General features: G+C 40.4%; 1 long non-coding RNA gene and 1 pseudogene across 1 annotated transcript; both read left to right on the top strand.

Annotated features, from left to right (window-relative positions):
* Positions 1-314: 314 nt before the first annotated feature.
* Positions 315-648, top strand: LOC146390428 (uncharacterized). The gene is made up of 2 exons (XR_014799840.1): positions 315-387; positions 511-648. It is a non-coding gene; the product is annotated as an uncharacterized LOC146390428 (long non-coding RNA).
* A 10,548-nt stretch (positions 649-11,196) lies between these two features.
* Positions 11,197-15,436, top strand: LOC146390427 (uncharacterized; annotated as a pseudogene).
* Positions 15,437-16,036: the final 600 nt, after the last annotated feature.

Genomic DNA, 16,036 nt, shown 5'->3' with positions numbered 1-16,036 from the left:
TGAAGTATTAACCACTACAGAAGCAGTTGTGCTGGAGCGAATGCAGATAGCTTGCACCCTACTTGAACATCGAGGTAAGTCCAGTAAAGTCCTTATCACGTTAGAGTGTGTACTTCCAATTTAAATAGTGCTTTTTAAACAGCACAGTACAAATAGTGCTTTTCAAACACTTTCAGATTAGACCCTTCTTTAAGTCTAATTAAAAAAATTCAGGGGACTAATTTGCCATGAAGTATTTGTGGAACAAATTTACTATTATTTTTTAATTAATCAATAAATAATGTTTGATTAAAACCTAACCATGAATGTGTTTCAGGGAACGCTGAGGATTACTGCATTGTTTGCTCTATGTTAGATGCTGACGCTGACCACAGCATGATTGAAATGGTAAAACAATACAAAACAAAAGAAACACATAAGTCTTAGTATCATTACTTGCTAATCATGTTTAAAATGTTGACTAATAGTATTCACCAAACATAATATGAGCTATTTATTTTTCCTTTCCAGGTGCAGTGTGAATCTTGCCAAAGATGGGCACATTTTGCATGTGCAAAATATAAAGAGAGCAACCAAGAATATAAATGCAAAAAATGTAAGGAAAACACATAACAACTTCTAATAAAAACAGCTGTCTTTTCCCCTCCATGTCTCTTTGCATTCTTTGTCAACATTAGATGATTGTGTGCTGGAGGCACGTTTTGATAGTGTGATTTGGCCATCTGAACATGCTACCTAAATAAAACTATACAGTAAGCATGTTTTGATAGTGTGATTTGGCCATCTGAACATGCTACCTAAATAAAACTATACAGTAAGCATGTTTTGATAGTGTGATTTGGCCATCTGAACATGCTACCTAAATAAAACTATGCAGGAAGCATGTTATGATAGTGTGATTTGGCCATCTGAACATCCTACCTAAATAAATCCCAGCAGGAAGCATGTTCTTAACGTCCTAGCGAAATAACTCAAAGTTTTAAGTGCGATTTGGCCATCTGAACGTCCTACCTATACGATGGAGCCATTAACTACGTAAGGTAGCATATTCCGATAAGGTAGCACGGATTGATAGACAAGACCATAAATTTACGCTACGGTAGGATGTTTTGACAAGGTAGGACGTTTTGTCAGAACACCGGTTCAGAGGAAGGTCGCGCGCTGGACGGACCAATCGGTGGCCGCGTTACAGGACGCACTCGATGACGCAGACTGGGACATGTTCAGAAACAGCTCTGATGATGACGTCAACGTGTTTACGGAAGCGGTTGTGGGATTCATTGGGAAACTAGCGGATGATACCGTGGAGACAAAAACTATCACAACGTTTCCCAACCAGAAGCTGTGGGTGGATAAAACCATCCGCAACGCTCTGAGATCCCACACCGCTGCCTACAACACGGGACTCGCGATGGGGGACATGAACCCGTACAAAGCTGCATCATATGACGTGCGGAAGGCGGTGAAAGAGGCGAAGCAGCGCTACGGGAGGAAACTAGAGTCACAACTCCAATAGAGTGACTCTAGGAGCCTGTGGCGGGAACTAAGGACAATAACGGATTATAAAGCACCAACAACCGGTATGACGAATGCAGACGTGACTCTGGCAGACGAGCTGAACACTTTCTGTGCTCGCTTTGAGGCTGCAGCTAAGGACTCCAATGATGCTAGTGCTAGCGGCGCTAACGGCTGCAGACAGGAAGATACTGCCAACACCGGAAACGTGCTCGTCATCTCCGAGCATGACGTGAGGAGAGCCTTCAAGAGAGTGAACACCAGGAAAGCAGCAGGACCAGACGGCATCCCAGGTCGTATCCTCAGAGACTGCGCATACCAGCTAGCTCCTGTGTTCACTGAGATATTCAACATCTCTTTATCTCAGTCGGTGATCCCCACATGCTTCAAGGAGTCCATCATTGTTCCTGTCCCAAAGAAACCCCACCCTGCTTCTCTCAATGACTATCGCCCTGTAGCCCTCACCTCAGTAGTGATGAAGTGCTTTGAACGCCTGGTCAGAGACTTCATCATTTCTTCACTACCAGACACACTGGACCCGCTACAGTTCGCTTACCGTCCAAATCGTTCCACAGACGATGCCATCTCTCATCTCCTCGACACATCACTGGGGGAATTATGTTAAAATGCTCTTCATAGACTACAGCTCTGCATTTAATACCATAATTCCCTCCACACTCACCACCAAGCTGGATCATCTGGGACTCAGCTCATCTATGTGTCAGTGGATCTCCAACTTCCTAACTGGCAGACCACAGGCAGTAAGGATGGGCGGACATGTCTCAGCCTCCACCACTCTCAGCACTGGAGCCCCCCAGGGGTGTGTTCTGAGCCCCCTGCTGTACTCTTTGTAAACATATGACTGTGTGGCCACTACCAGCTCCACCACCATCATCAAGTTTGCTGACGACACCGTCGTGTTGGGCCTGATCTCTGACAACAACGAGGCGGCCTACCTGATGGAGATTAGGAATCTGGAGAACTGGTGCCAGAGGAACAACCTCCTTCTAAACATCAGTAAGACAAAGGAGTTGATAGTGGACTTCAGCACTAAGCAGGAGAGGAACTACCAGACCCCCGTCATCAACGAGTGCCCAGTGGAGAGAGTGGACAGCCTCAAATACCTCGGAGTTCACATCACGCAGGACCTGTCATGGTCCTGTCACATCAACACCGTGGTGAAAAAGGCCCGACAACGTCTCTACCACCTCAGACGCTTGAGAGACTTCCAACTGCCCTCCAAGGTGCTCAGGAACTTTTACTCGTGCACCATAGAGAGCCACAGCCAGTTTCTTAACAAAAGCATTTCTGCTCTGAACTGGAAGAAAAAACCCTGAGTAGAAGCTCACATCAAGAAAATAGCTCCTCGGTTCACAGTAGCATCGCTCTGCTAACATGCTAACAGCACATTTGAGCTACTCACCCCCTCCCTTCCTGTGCTTAATCGTAAGCATAAGCGAATCACTTAGGACTCGCTCACCCCCTCCCTCCTGTGCTGAATCGTAAGCGTAAGCGAATCACTCAGGAATCGCTAACCCCCTCCCACCTGGCTCACAGCTTCTTCTTCTTCTTGGTTGGCAACCAATGTTAAGGCGCATTACCGCCCCCTGGCTCACAGCTCAGTGGACATTTAGATGAGAAAATATATATTTGACACACACACACACACATATATATATATATGATCTGAGGGACCTTTTTTCTGTGCCTGAGCACTTTCTCAGAAGAAAACATGTGTGGTCAATAAATCATCCTGAGGTATTATGTAAAAAATATTTAGTTCAACTAATCTCCAGAAAGTATGCTTTTATTTTAGCAGTACTTGACATTTTTATTTTCTCACTCTAAACCAGGAAGACCATCCTTTACCACAGAAACCTGAAACAACTTCTTCACTCAGGGTAGTTGCAACAGCCAGCCCTCCAACTGCTGATGCTAATGTAAGCCAGCTGAAAACCTTGCAGCTCCCCAGTCCTCCGGAATATGTTTTGTACACAGACAGTGAGTTGGAACAATGCCGCAAGAGTTACCTGGAGTTGGCCCGCTCAATGTTCTGATTTGTTGCCTAAAATAAGTGTAAAAGGCTTATTGGCCACTGGCAGATAATTTCACTTTTTAAGCAAATCTTCACCAAAAATAAGTCTATTTGTCTAGTATTAAGGAGGTGGGTTTTTGCAGTGATCCTTGTGGTACATGTTCACACCTCGTGTTTTTTCTCTTTTTTGTTTTATTATTCTTTTCAGAAGCATATTCTTATTTTGAAAATGCTTACAATTGATTATGTTTACTTAAGTGAGTGTAATGCACATATTCTACTAAATACAATTTTTAGTTTAGGTTGTCAAAATCTCACAATCTGTACTGCTGTTAGACCCTCTTGGAAATGAAGGTTGTTATGAGAGGAAAGTTATGCGTAACTGGAGGTATTCATCATTCATTAATAACCTGTTTTGGGTTGTTTGGTTTGTGTTTTGTTTTTGTTTTTTTTTTGTTTGTTTGTTTTTTTAATTTAGAGCAAAATGCTGGCTACATTTAAAAACTTGTTTTATTTTTATTAGGAATTTTCTGAAGATGAAAGGAAAGGAAGAGTCCCGAGTGGATTGGAAAATGGAGACTCTGCCACACAATAAGCAGATGGACTCCAGCAGTTGTGGAGTTTTAGTGTTGAAGGTATTTAATAAGCAATTGTATTGAATTACAGCTAATTAGAATTAAGTTAATCAGTTGCAATTACTGTAACATATTTTACAGTTTGCCGAACACTACCTTCTGAGTGGAGGAGGTTACTAGGGTGCTGTCCACTCCAGAAGCCGTTGGGCTGCAACGCACTGAAATTGCTTGCGAACTGCTAGAACATCAAGGTAAGATCAGTCATGTGCTTTTGTATTGCAATATGTACTTTCAGTTTTTTTTTTTAAAAAACTGTTTGGTTGAACGCCAATGTGTTTCTAGGTAATGCTGATGACTACCGTGTGGATTGTTCAATGCTGTAAGGCGATGCTGAGTCCAGTATGATTGAAATGGTAAAACAAATGAAAACTATAAATGCAATATACAGTGGCTTGCAAAAGTATTCAGCCCCCTTGAACTTTTCCACATTTTTGTCACATTGCAGCCTCAAACATGAATCAATTTTAACTGCTGTCCATCTAATCTGACTGAGCTGGAGCTGTTTTGCAAGAATTTCATTCGCTAGATGTGCAAAGCTGGTAGAGACATACCCTAAAAGACTGGCAGCTGTAATTGCAGCAAAACGGTGGTTCTACAAAGTATTGACTCAGGGGGCTGAATAATTACGCACACCCCACTTTTCACTTATTTATAAAAAATGTTTGAAATCATGTATGATTTTTGTTCCACTTCTCACGTGTACACCACTTTGTATTGGTCTTTCATGTGGAATTCCATGTTTGTGGCTGTAATATGACAAAATGTGGAAAAGTTCAAGGGGGCCGAATACTTTTGCAAGCCACTGTAGTAATTATTTTTTCATCAAATTCGTAATGTTGGTTAACACACTTACACTCCCTCCCCCTCTTCTCCCTCTTCAGGTGCAGTGTGACTTTTGTCTCAGATGGGCACATTTTGGATGTGCTCAATATGAGAGCAGCCAGGTCAAGTACTTGTGTGAAAAATGTGCATAATTTCTTATGAATACTGTTTCTTTTCCACTTCCTTCTCCCTGTGTTTTGTTGGATCTGTAAATATCAAATATATATTTCTGTAAATATATGCTGTCAGTCACAAAAAAGTACAAAGAGCAGCCTGGTCAAGTACTTGTGTAGCTGCCGTCATAGGCAACTCTCGCATTTAAGTTCATTTTATTAGATATGTAAGGTTGAAACAATTAGTAGTTGAAATATTAAGAAATAAGAAATAAATAAATAGTAATTAATGTTTTGTTCATTAGATTTATATGTTTAAATGTGTTATTTGTGCTAATTGTGCAATTAGATAGGAACCTTTTCTATAGTTCTGTCTGTTGTTGCTAAGAGGGTATTTTTTGGCTGCACTCAAAAAAACTAGGGCATGTGTTTGATTAACAAAGTAGTAATATGTTTACATCACATGAAGAAATCATTTTTATGCTCATTAAATGATTCATTCTTTTTTGTTGAATATAAATCAAAGAAAACTTTGATGAGTTAAATTCGTTCATGGCAATCCAATGAGAATGAGGTCCATCAAACCAACGGCTCTGATAGCGTCATGTATTGCGCATGCTCCACGCCCACCGGATGCGGAAAGGTCAGTTGAGAAGTTAACGAGCGCACGTGGAGTTACTTCTTTGGCATACCTGATAGTGAGGTAAGTAATATTTCTTGATATATTTATTTAGGTTAGTGGTGTGAGAGATAAATACTAGTAGTTAAAATTTTTTACCTGTGTAGTGTGGAGATTTAGAGGAGTTTTATATATAGCAGGGAGGTTGTAGACCCAAACATTTTTCAAATGTAAGTCGGTGAATTTGATTTTTTTTTAAAAACTTAACCGGAGTCGCTAATTGTTGCAACAGAGCAAAAACTGATGAGGTTATTTTGGTAAGTTCGTTTTTTTTTGTTTCTGTCAACTTTGAATGAGGTGTGTTTCATGGTTATCTGCGTGGGTAGGACTGTTTTTCTTCTCTGGAGTTAGCTAACTTTGAAGAGCGGGAAAGCCGCGTAGAGCTGTAACGTCTTCGCATATAGCTCCGTGAATGACAGGTTACTTTCTGCTTAACCGGAGTTGGTGATTGTTGGTAGTAGTGGTAAGACTGACCGACATGGTTTTGGTGATTTTATGAGTGTTTTATGATGCTCTATCTAAAATTCCTGTTTTTGTCAGTGGAGTTTAGTGGCGGGCAACCGCATTAACTGGATTGATGAAAGGTTTAATTCAACTAAACCAGCGTTTAGGGGAGTTAATAACAAGGAGTAAGATAAAATCTGTCACAATAATTGCATGTGCATTTTCTTTTTTTGTAATATATTCACTTAGTTTTCGAATTCAGAATGATTTAGGTGGATAATTGTTCGGGTTATAGTTTCTCTGGTGCTCTGCATTAAGGCTGACTAACGGTGCGTTCACACCGAACGCGATAGACGCCCCTAGCTGATCGCGTGCACATTTGCACCTCGAAGCGCGTCCAGCATGAACTGGTCGAGCTTTAAGATATGCAATTTTCACGCGTATGAAGAAGAGATCTGGGAGGAAGTAGTGCCAGACGGTATGTTATTAAAATGGCAGCTGTCAATCTAGCGTTTGAAGAAAGAGTCTCCCTTCTCTATTTGCTGTGGAGAGCAGAGCAGTGCGTAAAGGACGTCCTCACCGTACCTGGGTCCATCAGTTCTTCCACAAGCGTGAGCAGTTTGGTGAGTTTCACCACTTGCTCCAGAAGCTGCGTCTGGATGACGGCCGCTTTCAGCTGTACCACCTTCTGTCCCTTGCCGAGTTTGAGGAGCTGCTGTCCCGCAGATTTTACCAGCTCGAGCGGTAGACGTGATAAGCGCGAATGCACAAAATGAACCACACAAACTGCAGCGCGTATTTTACTTCGCGCTTCAAAGGCGTCAGTCCTGTGAATTAGGCAGAAAAGCGTTTTCTCGATGCAAATCTGCTTCCAAAGTTTAGCTGGACCCCCAGTCGCGCTTCATCGTGCTCCTCCATTGACTTTACATGTAAACCTGAAGCTCTGGTCGCGTCTATCGCGTTCGGTGTGTACACACCGTAACAGTCTTCACATTTCACAGTATGTAGATATTAACACAAATTTGTCAGAGTAATAACTTTGTTTTAATTAATTTCTCTCCCCAGAAATACATCACAAAATAAAGCCACATTCCCATGCTCTGAGATTCTTATGCACCTCCTCAACAATACATGGTAAGTTCATGTTTGCCTTATTATTATTATGTTATTTATTTATTTTTTTTGGATGATGCAGAAGTTTAATCTCCTTGACGTTTTCTAATGCATATTTCATTTTTTTATCAGTGACGTGTATGTGGCAGTGCAAGCATTGTGTTACCAGAGAGAGCAGCAGGTACAAATTACTTCAACATTATAAACTACATCATCATTACGGAATAGGTCATCATTATCTGTGCATATATGTTAATTGTCCGTGCACATTTAAGACTCGGAGTGGACTGAACACTCATGTCTATAAAGCTCATTCATCTCAGTTTACACAGACAGCTTCAAGTTCAGTAACTTTTAAATGTGAGTTATGTGACTGCAGTGACGTCTTCTCTGAGAGAGATTTTTTTGTCCATATTGGAACACATCTGCGAAGTAACGAGACAGTTGTGTGTTTCTTGGTTGCCCTTTCAAGACAAATATTTACAATACATTTTATACACACAAAAAGAGGAAGCATCATCCACACACACTTAAAGATTTTAAAGCCAGTGTAGTTACACGTGTGGACCCAGTTCAAGTGATAGAGTCCTCTGATAACGTAAGGGCTAGCTGTTCTGAAGATGTATCCTATGGTGAATTTGAAAGTGAGTCAGTGACAGAATGTGATAATAGTGCTGTTGAAAATCAGCCCGAACTAATTGAACGGAAATTAGCAGTAATATTGTTGAAATTGGAACACATATTTCATGTTCCAGCAAAAGGATTAGATGAGTTCTTAGAGGAGTTAGTTTTTCTGTTGAGTTCAGCTAGTGTACCTCTGACAAAGCGTACAATTACAGAAATTTTTAAGAGCCATAACCTCCATATTAGTCAGGCTGTTATTGAAGAGCTTGCAAATTCTGTATGTGTTTCTAACCCTGTGGCTAAAATATTGGGAAAGTGTGGCCCTCTTGCCACTCCTTATAAAAGAAAACTATACTACATACAAAATTTTAGGGTTGTAGAGCCTGTTGAGTATTTTTTATCGATAGACCAAAGGAAGTCATTTCAGTACATCCCTTTATTACAGTTATTGCAGGAAATATTGAGTCACAATAAATTGCTGGATAGAGTGATTGAAGAACAAATAGCTCAAGAAAATAGAGAGAATCTGAATGGTGATCAGAGGGTTTACAGATCTTTTCGAGATGGGGAGCATTATAAAAGAAATAGCTTTCTAGATGGTGAGAAGTTGAAAATTTCTATTAACCTTTATATTGATGATTTTGAGGTTTGTAATCCTCTTGGGACCTCACGGAAAAAGCACAAGCTTTGTGGTGTATATTGGGTCTTGGGCAATTTACCACCTGGTTCTCATTCAGCCCTTTCATCCATTTATTTGGCAATCCTTTGCAAGAGTGAAGATTTGAGGACATTTGGGTTTGAAAAAGTCTTTGATCCACTTTTGAGAGATCTGGTAACTTTGGAGCAACATGGTGTGTTCATCAGTCAGTTGAACGAGTGTATTAAAGGAACTGTGAGCTGTGTCATAGCTGACAACCTAGGAGCCCATGGGCTGGCAGGTTTTGTGGAAAGTTTTTCTGCTGAATACATATGCAGATTCTGTACAGCTAAAAAATCTGAAATAAAGTCAGTGACTGCTGGTGATTTTGAGCGTAGAACACCGGAACTTCATGAATTCCATTTGAAGCGTGCACAAGAAACAGCAAGTGCTTGTTGTGGAGTTAAGCGAGATTGTATTTTGAGTAAGAATCTGAGCCATCTTCATGTCACTGCAGGCTACCCTCCAGATGTAGCACACGATCTGCTAGAGGGCATAATACCAGTGGAGCTTGCGCATTGTTTTTCTTTTTTAATCTCTAAAAAGTATTTCACCTTAGAAAAACTTAACAACTTGATCCAAAATTTTGAGTATAAATGGGCAGATAAAACCAACCGGCCTCATGCAATTCCCCAGACTTTCTCATTAAAAAAAAATATTGGTGGAAATGCACATGAGAAATTGGTCTCTACTTCGTTTGTTGCCTCTAATTATTGGTCCACTTGTTCCAGAGGATGAACCTGCATGGCATATTGTTTTGGATCTGAAGGACATTGTGGAGCTTGTTGTAGCCCCTGTCCAGTCTGATGAGTCGATTTCATACCTTGAGTGTAAAATCAGTGAACATCGCCAGAGATACCAAGAACTTTTTCCAAACAACAGTCTTCTCCCTAAACATCATTATTTGGAGCACTACCCTGCTCTGATTCGGCATTTTGGGCCTCTTGTCCACAAATGGACAATGAGATTTGAGACGAAACATAGTTTTTTTTAAACAAATTGCTCGCCATACAAACTGTTTTAAGAACATACCTGTTACACTTGCCAAAAAACATCAGCTCGTGATTGCCTCTGACTTGCACTCTTCTGACCATAAGACACCTTTAATGGTAAATGTTGGCTCATCAGTACCAATTGATGTTCTGAAAAGTGATATCGCAGTAGCTATAAAGCAAAGATTACCAGATGAAACTGATGTCCATATTACAAAAAGCGTGTCATACAATGGCATGAACTACAGCACAGGAATGATAGTTGTTCATGGGCAATTATTTGGTTTGCCAGAGTTTGCAGAAATTCTGCAGATTTTTATTTTGCATGGCAGAATATACTTTTTTGTAAAAAAGTTCTCTGCTTGGTATCGAGAGCACTTCAGAGCTTTTGAACTTGACATGTCACATGCGAGAGAGGTGTCTCTGATTGAGCATGGGGAACTACTCGATGACTACCCGTTAGCTGCCTATTCAGTGGGAGGCCTGCGTCTGGTTACTCTGAAGAGACACACTAACTTGCAGGGTAAACAGGAGTGATGTTTGTAAGTATTTTCCCCCTATATCACCTGGCACAGTAAATAATACATCATACTTTGCAGACCAATTGCTACTTAATTTATTGAGAGTAGATTTCTTTTAAGCATCTTATGCAAGAATCGTCATTAATTAGAAGAATGCAAGACAAATCTGGAAAATGCACTATTCACTTCTCCAGTAAAAAAATTCCTAGAGGCCAAGGTGACATCATCAAATTATCGTTGACATTAGAATTTGTTACACACACTCGCACAATAGTCAATGAGTACATCTTTATTTATTTTTTAAATATTTGATATTTGTCCAGGTCAACATGATGGCCCAGCCCATAAGACTGAGGATCATTCTCGGAGAAGATGATGCCAGGAAACTAATTTTACCAGCTGGGATATCAGACTCCATTGAGGAATTGTGTCAGGAAATAAAGACAAATTTTGGAGTGCAACAGGATTTTCGTCTTCAATATCAAGATCCTGATTTCGGAAATGATTTCGTAAATCTGACTGCGATCTCTGAAATTAATGATAAAGCAACTTTAAAGGTTGTATACTTGGATAGTGTGCAGTTGCAAAGTTTTACAGAAGATGGAGTGACATGTCAACCAGTGCGAAGTCCAACACATTCCTTTTCAAGCTCTTCAGCAGACACAGACAATACAAGGCCCGTTTCATTGTCAGGTTCATCACCGTCTACAAGACTGTCAGTGTGGCCAAGTGTCTTCACAGTCCCTCGTTTCAGCTATGAGGCTGAACTGCAACTTGAAAAGGCCAATGCTGAGTTCATTGCTGGTGGAACTCATTTGACCCCCTCACCAAAACTGAAATCCCACCTTTTAGAAAGGCTGGCTGAAGAAATAATAAAATTTAAAGTCTATCCAACTGACAATGACTAAATGAAGTTGCAGAAGCCCTTGTCAAACAGCATCCTTGTCTGAGGGAGCAGGGATCCTTTAATGGCTGTTATGGTTGGAAAATTAGCCTCAAGTATAAAATGGCCAATGCCCGGACCAAACTGAGAGGCCTGGGCTGTGCTGAGGTGTTGGTAAATTCACTAAAGAACAAGGCCCAAGACAAAAGTCAGGCAGCATTGAATGTGAAAAAGCCTAGAAGAGCAGAAGTCAATTACTGTCCGCAGTATCCAAAAGGAGAAACCACTGACAGCCTGGAAAAAGAGAGAATTGCACTGCTTTCAGAGGTTCAGAAGAGAAACAATGACAATATAGTGACAATGAAAATGCAGAAGACTTTTTCGTACAGAAGGCAAGAAGTTATTCAAGGACAGCCCTTCATGGCAGATTTTAAAAGCAGATGGCCAGCTCTGTTCACCGAGAAAGAGGTGCATGTCCTATATGTCTAGCTTTATGTCGCAAGAGTGTGTTTATGGTTGACCAGTTATTTCTTGCTTCACTAATATTGACATAACATAGTGATAAAACAGCTAATAATTCCTGGTATGTCCTTCCTCTGGTGCATATTCTAAGTGCATTGTTCATGTTTTTCAGATTGACAAGGAATTCCTGCGCATATCGACAGTACCGCTGCTATCTAGATTCTTTTATGAGCTAGACTTGTACACTCCACGCATGATGGAGCTCTTTCGAGGCAAAGGTGGGGTGGCTGGCAGAAAAATGAGACACATCATGGTGGCCATCTCCAAGGTGGGTTAGATCTGTGCTTAAGAACTTTTTATGCCCATAATCTGGCAATTTTATGAGCAAAGATATCTATACATATGGTAGGTAAAAGTCCTAAGAGGTTTTCATATTTTATACAAATTATATAAGCATCAGTCTTATATTAATAAGTAATTGATAAAATCGTATGGTTAATTTTGATCAAAATGAAAAAAAAAACCAAAAAAAAAAAAACAGTGTTTAGTTGCCTCATTTTGTGTCTGATTTGGTTTAGACAGATGTTTCGAGGTGGCTGTAGCTCAGGCGGTAGAGCAGGTCAGCTACTAACCAGAAGGTTGGCGGTTTGGTCCCAAGCTCCTCCAGTCTGCATGCCAAATATCCTTGGGCAAGATACTAACCCCAAGTTGCTCACCGATGCATTCATCGGAGTGTGAATGTGTATGAATGTTAGACAGTAAGCACTAAACCCGGTGGCGCCAGTGTTCGACAGCCTCGACCTCTGTCAGTGCGCCCCAGGGTGGCTGTGGCTACAATGTAGCTTACCATCACCAGTGTGTGAATGTGTGTGTGAATGGGTGGATGACTGGATATGTCAAGTGCTTTGGGGTCCTTAGGGTCCAGTAAAGCGCTATATAAATACAGGCTATTTAAACAGTTTAGAAAAAGTGATTGGGTGAATGAATTGTTGTATAAAGGCAGCTTTGAGTGCTCCGAGTAGAAAAACGCTATATAAGAACCAGTCTATTTACCATGTGGCCTTTTGGACTCTTCCAAACTAAGTATTCCTTTTTCAAACTGCTGCCTAAAAGCTAAATATTGTCATTATGGATTCCCTTTTTTCTTAGGATGACACAATACATACAAGATGAGCATGCATCCTGAAGTCCTTGTGTGTCTACCTGAATGAAGACCATGAGAAACTTGTGAAGGAATATACGGTCAGTTACATTCACAAGTTGTTCTGTGTTATGTAATTTGCTCCAGGAGTTATGGGTGATTTCGATATATGAAATGGTAAAATGTGACACCACGTGTGAATAAAAGATATTGCAATTGGTCCTTGTTTTGTTTCATGTCAAATTTCTGAGGTGTGAAACCAGAGACATAGAATTTAGTAAATATATTAGCATATTCACGGTGATTGCTGAATTCCTTTTTTTTTTCATATCTAGACTCAAACAAATGTATTATTATATTTTACGTCACAGAACACTGAGGCCAACACTGAAGCCATGGAACAAACTGTGATGGGAGTGTACAGTGGGGCAAAAAAGTATTTAGTCAGCCACCGATTGTGCAAGTTCCCCCACCTAAAATGATGACAGAGGTCAGTAATTTGCACCAGAGGTACACTTCAACTGTGAGAGACAGAATGTGAAAAAAAAAAAAAAATCCATGAATCCACATGGTAGGATTTGTAAAGAATTTATTCGTAAATCAGGGTGGAAAATAAGTATTTGGTCAATAACAAAAATACAACTCAATACTTTGTAACATAACCTTTGTTGGCAATAACAGAGGTCAAACGTTTACTATAGGTCTTTACCAGGTTTGCACACACAGTAGCTGGTATTTTGGCCCATTCCTCCATGCAGATCTTCTCGAGAGCAGTGATGTTTTGGGGCTGTCGCCGAGCAACACGGACTTTCAACTCCCGCCACAGATTTTCTATGGGGTTGAGGTCTGGAGACTGGCTAGGCCACTCCAGGACTTTCAAATGCTTCTTACGGAGCCACTCCTTTGTTGCCCGGGCGGTGTGTTTTGGATCATTGTCATGTTGGAAGACCCAGCCTAGTTTCATCTTCAAAGTTCTCACTGATGGAAGGAGGTTTTGGCTCAAAATCTCACGATACATGGCCCCATTCATTCTGTCCTTAACACGGATCAGTCGTCCTGTCCCCTTGGCAGAAAAACAGCCCCATAGCATGATGTTTCCACCCCCATGCTTCACAGTAGGTATGGTGTTCTTGGGATGCAACTCAGTATTCTTCTTCCTCCAAACACGACGAGTTGAGTTTATACCAAAAAGTTCTACTTTGGTTTCATCTGACCACATGACATTCTCCCAATCCTCTGCTGTATCATCCATGTGCTCTCTGGCAAACTTCAGACGGGCCTGGACATGCACTGGCTTCAGCAGCGGAACACGTCTGGCACTGCGGGATTTGATTCCCTGCCGTTGTAGTGTGTTACTGATGGTGGCCTTTGTTACTGTGGTCCCAGCTCTCTGCAGGTCATTCACCAGGTCCCCCCGTGTGGTTCTGGGATCTTTGCTCACCGTTCTCATGATCATTTTGACCCCACGGGATGAAATCTTGCGTGGAGCCCCAGATCGAGGGAGATTATCAGTGGTCTTGTATGTCTTCCATTTTCTGATGATTGCTCCCACAGTTGATTTTTTCACACCAAGCTGCTTGCCTATTGTAGATTCACTCTTCCCAGTCTGGTGCAGGTCTACAATACTTTTCCTGGTGTCCTTCGAAAGCTCTTTGGTCTTGGCCATGGCGGAGTTTGGAGTCTGACTGTTTGAGGCTGTGGACAGGTGTCTTTTATACAGATGATGAGTTCAAACAGGTGCCATTCATACAGGTAACGAGTGGGGGACAGAAAAGCTTCTTACAGAAGACGTTACAGGTCTGTGAGAGCCAGAGATTTCCCTTGTTTGAGGTGACCAAATACTTATTTTCCACCCTGATTTACGAATAAATTCTTTACAAATCCTACCATGTGGATTCATGGATTTTTTTTTCACATTCTGTCTCTCACAGTTGGAGTGTACCTCTGGTGCAAATTACTGACCTCTGTCATCATTTTAAGTGGGGGAACTTGCACAATCGGTGGCTGACTAAATACTTTTTTGCCCCACTGTATGTCATACATCAGGAGGGTGCGGAGCCTGGAGATGACCCAGAGAACATCAGTGTCCTGATTGAAGGCGTGGAGGTTCTCACTGGTTTGAGGAGCATTGCAATTGCTTGTGCTCTGTTATTTGGACTGATATACTGTCTGAACCTAAGCTACCCACTGGAGCTCAAATGCACTTTTGAAGTCTTGCAAAAGATTATCATGAAGCTGGATGGACAGAAGTTGTCATCCAAGGCACAGTTCCTAAAAAACAAGCTAATGGGGTGAATGAGCTTGAAACAGACTCAGGCAAGCCAGATATTTTTTTTCAAGGTTTCTGCAATGCAAATATGTGTTTACCGTTTTAAAGTTTAAAATTGTAAGTTATAAAATGTTCATATAAACTATGTGGTTTGCTCTGTGGCTATTATACAAAGATTGTTCGTTCATAACTTAAAGTCTTATACACTTGAAGTGTAAACACTGATTTTTGCCAGATGGCAATTGTTACAAAGGCAAATGCACACTGGTTTTCACAAATTGTTTGAGTGGAGCAGTTATACTCAAAATTGAATGTTTTCTCCACACGTTAAATAGCATAAAGTCACTATTAATGGATACAGCCTGATTAAATGGAGGACTAATGTATGCAGCAACATAGTAATGTTGAATGTTATGTCTGAGCTTTAAATTGTGTTAAAATTCATATTGTTGTTTGCAATGCATATTTTACTACATTTTACGAAAGTTGCTTTGGGGATAATATTTTTTGTCTGCAAACTATTCAACAGACTCTGAAACCTCTGACTTAGGGTTAGGGTTATTTTATTGTATTTTTTCTTTCAGTCAGCATGTCTTGATCTGGAAGTTCTGTGGTCTTAGTATGAGATGGTTAAAGGGGAGAAAGCTAGGCTGAACTGGGATCCTGCCAACTGTTTTAAGAATGTTCATGCAAAATAAAAGATATGGTTTTGCAAGTTATCATTTATGTATGTTTCATTAATTTAATTAAAAGTAATGTTTACATAAGCAATACAAACACTAACTGAAACATGATTGGTGTAAGTACTACAGACATAAATTACATTTGTTCATTCAACAAGATTAACATTGGTGTAACAAACAAATATTTTACTAGTTCATGTAACAAGACTGACTTTTGATGTGCCAAGGTGTTTAAACAATATAACATGAATTTAAATTAATTTAATTAGACTAACTTGGTACAAACATGTTAACTGAATAAAAATCAAATTAACTGAATGTTAATGTTTAAATTATGTTACACTTACAAACATATTTAGTGTTGAAACAACACAATCAAGATGGATTGATATAACATGATTTGTTTAG

This window comes from Perissodus microlepis, chromosome 3 (assembly GCF_051167445.1).
Source record: "Perissodus microlepis isolate ML-2025 ecotype Zambia chromosome 3, ASM5116744v1, whole genome shotgun sequence".
NCBI lineage: Eukaryota > Metazoa > Chordata > Actinopteri > Cichliformes > Cichlidae > Perissodus > Perissodus microlepis.
This window is presented reverse-complemented; position numbering and strand designations above follow the sequence as displayed.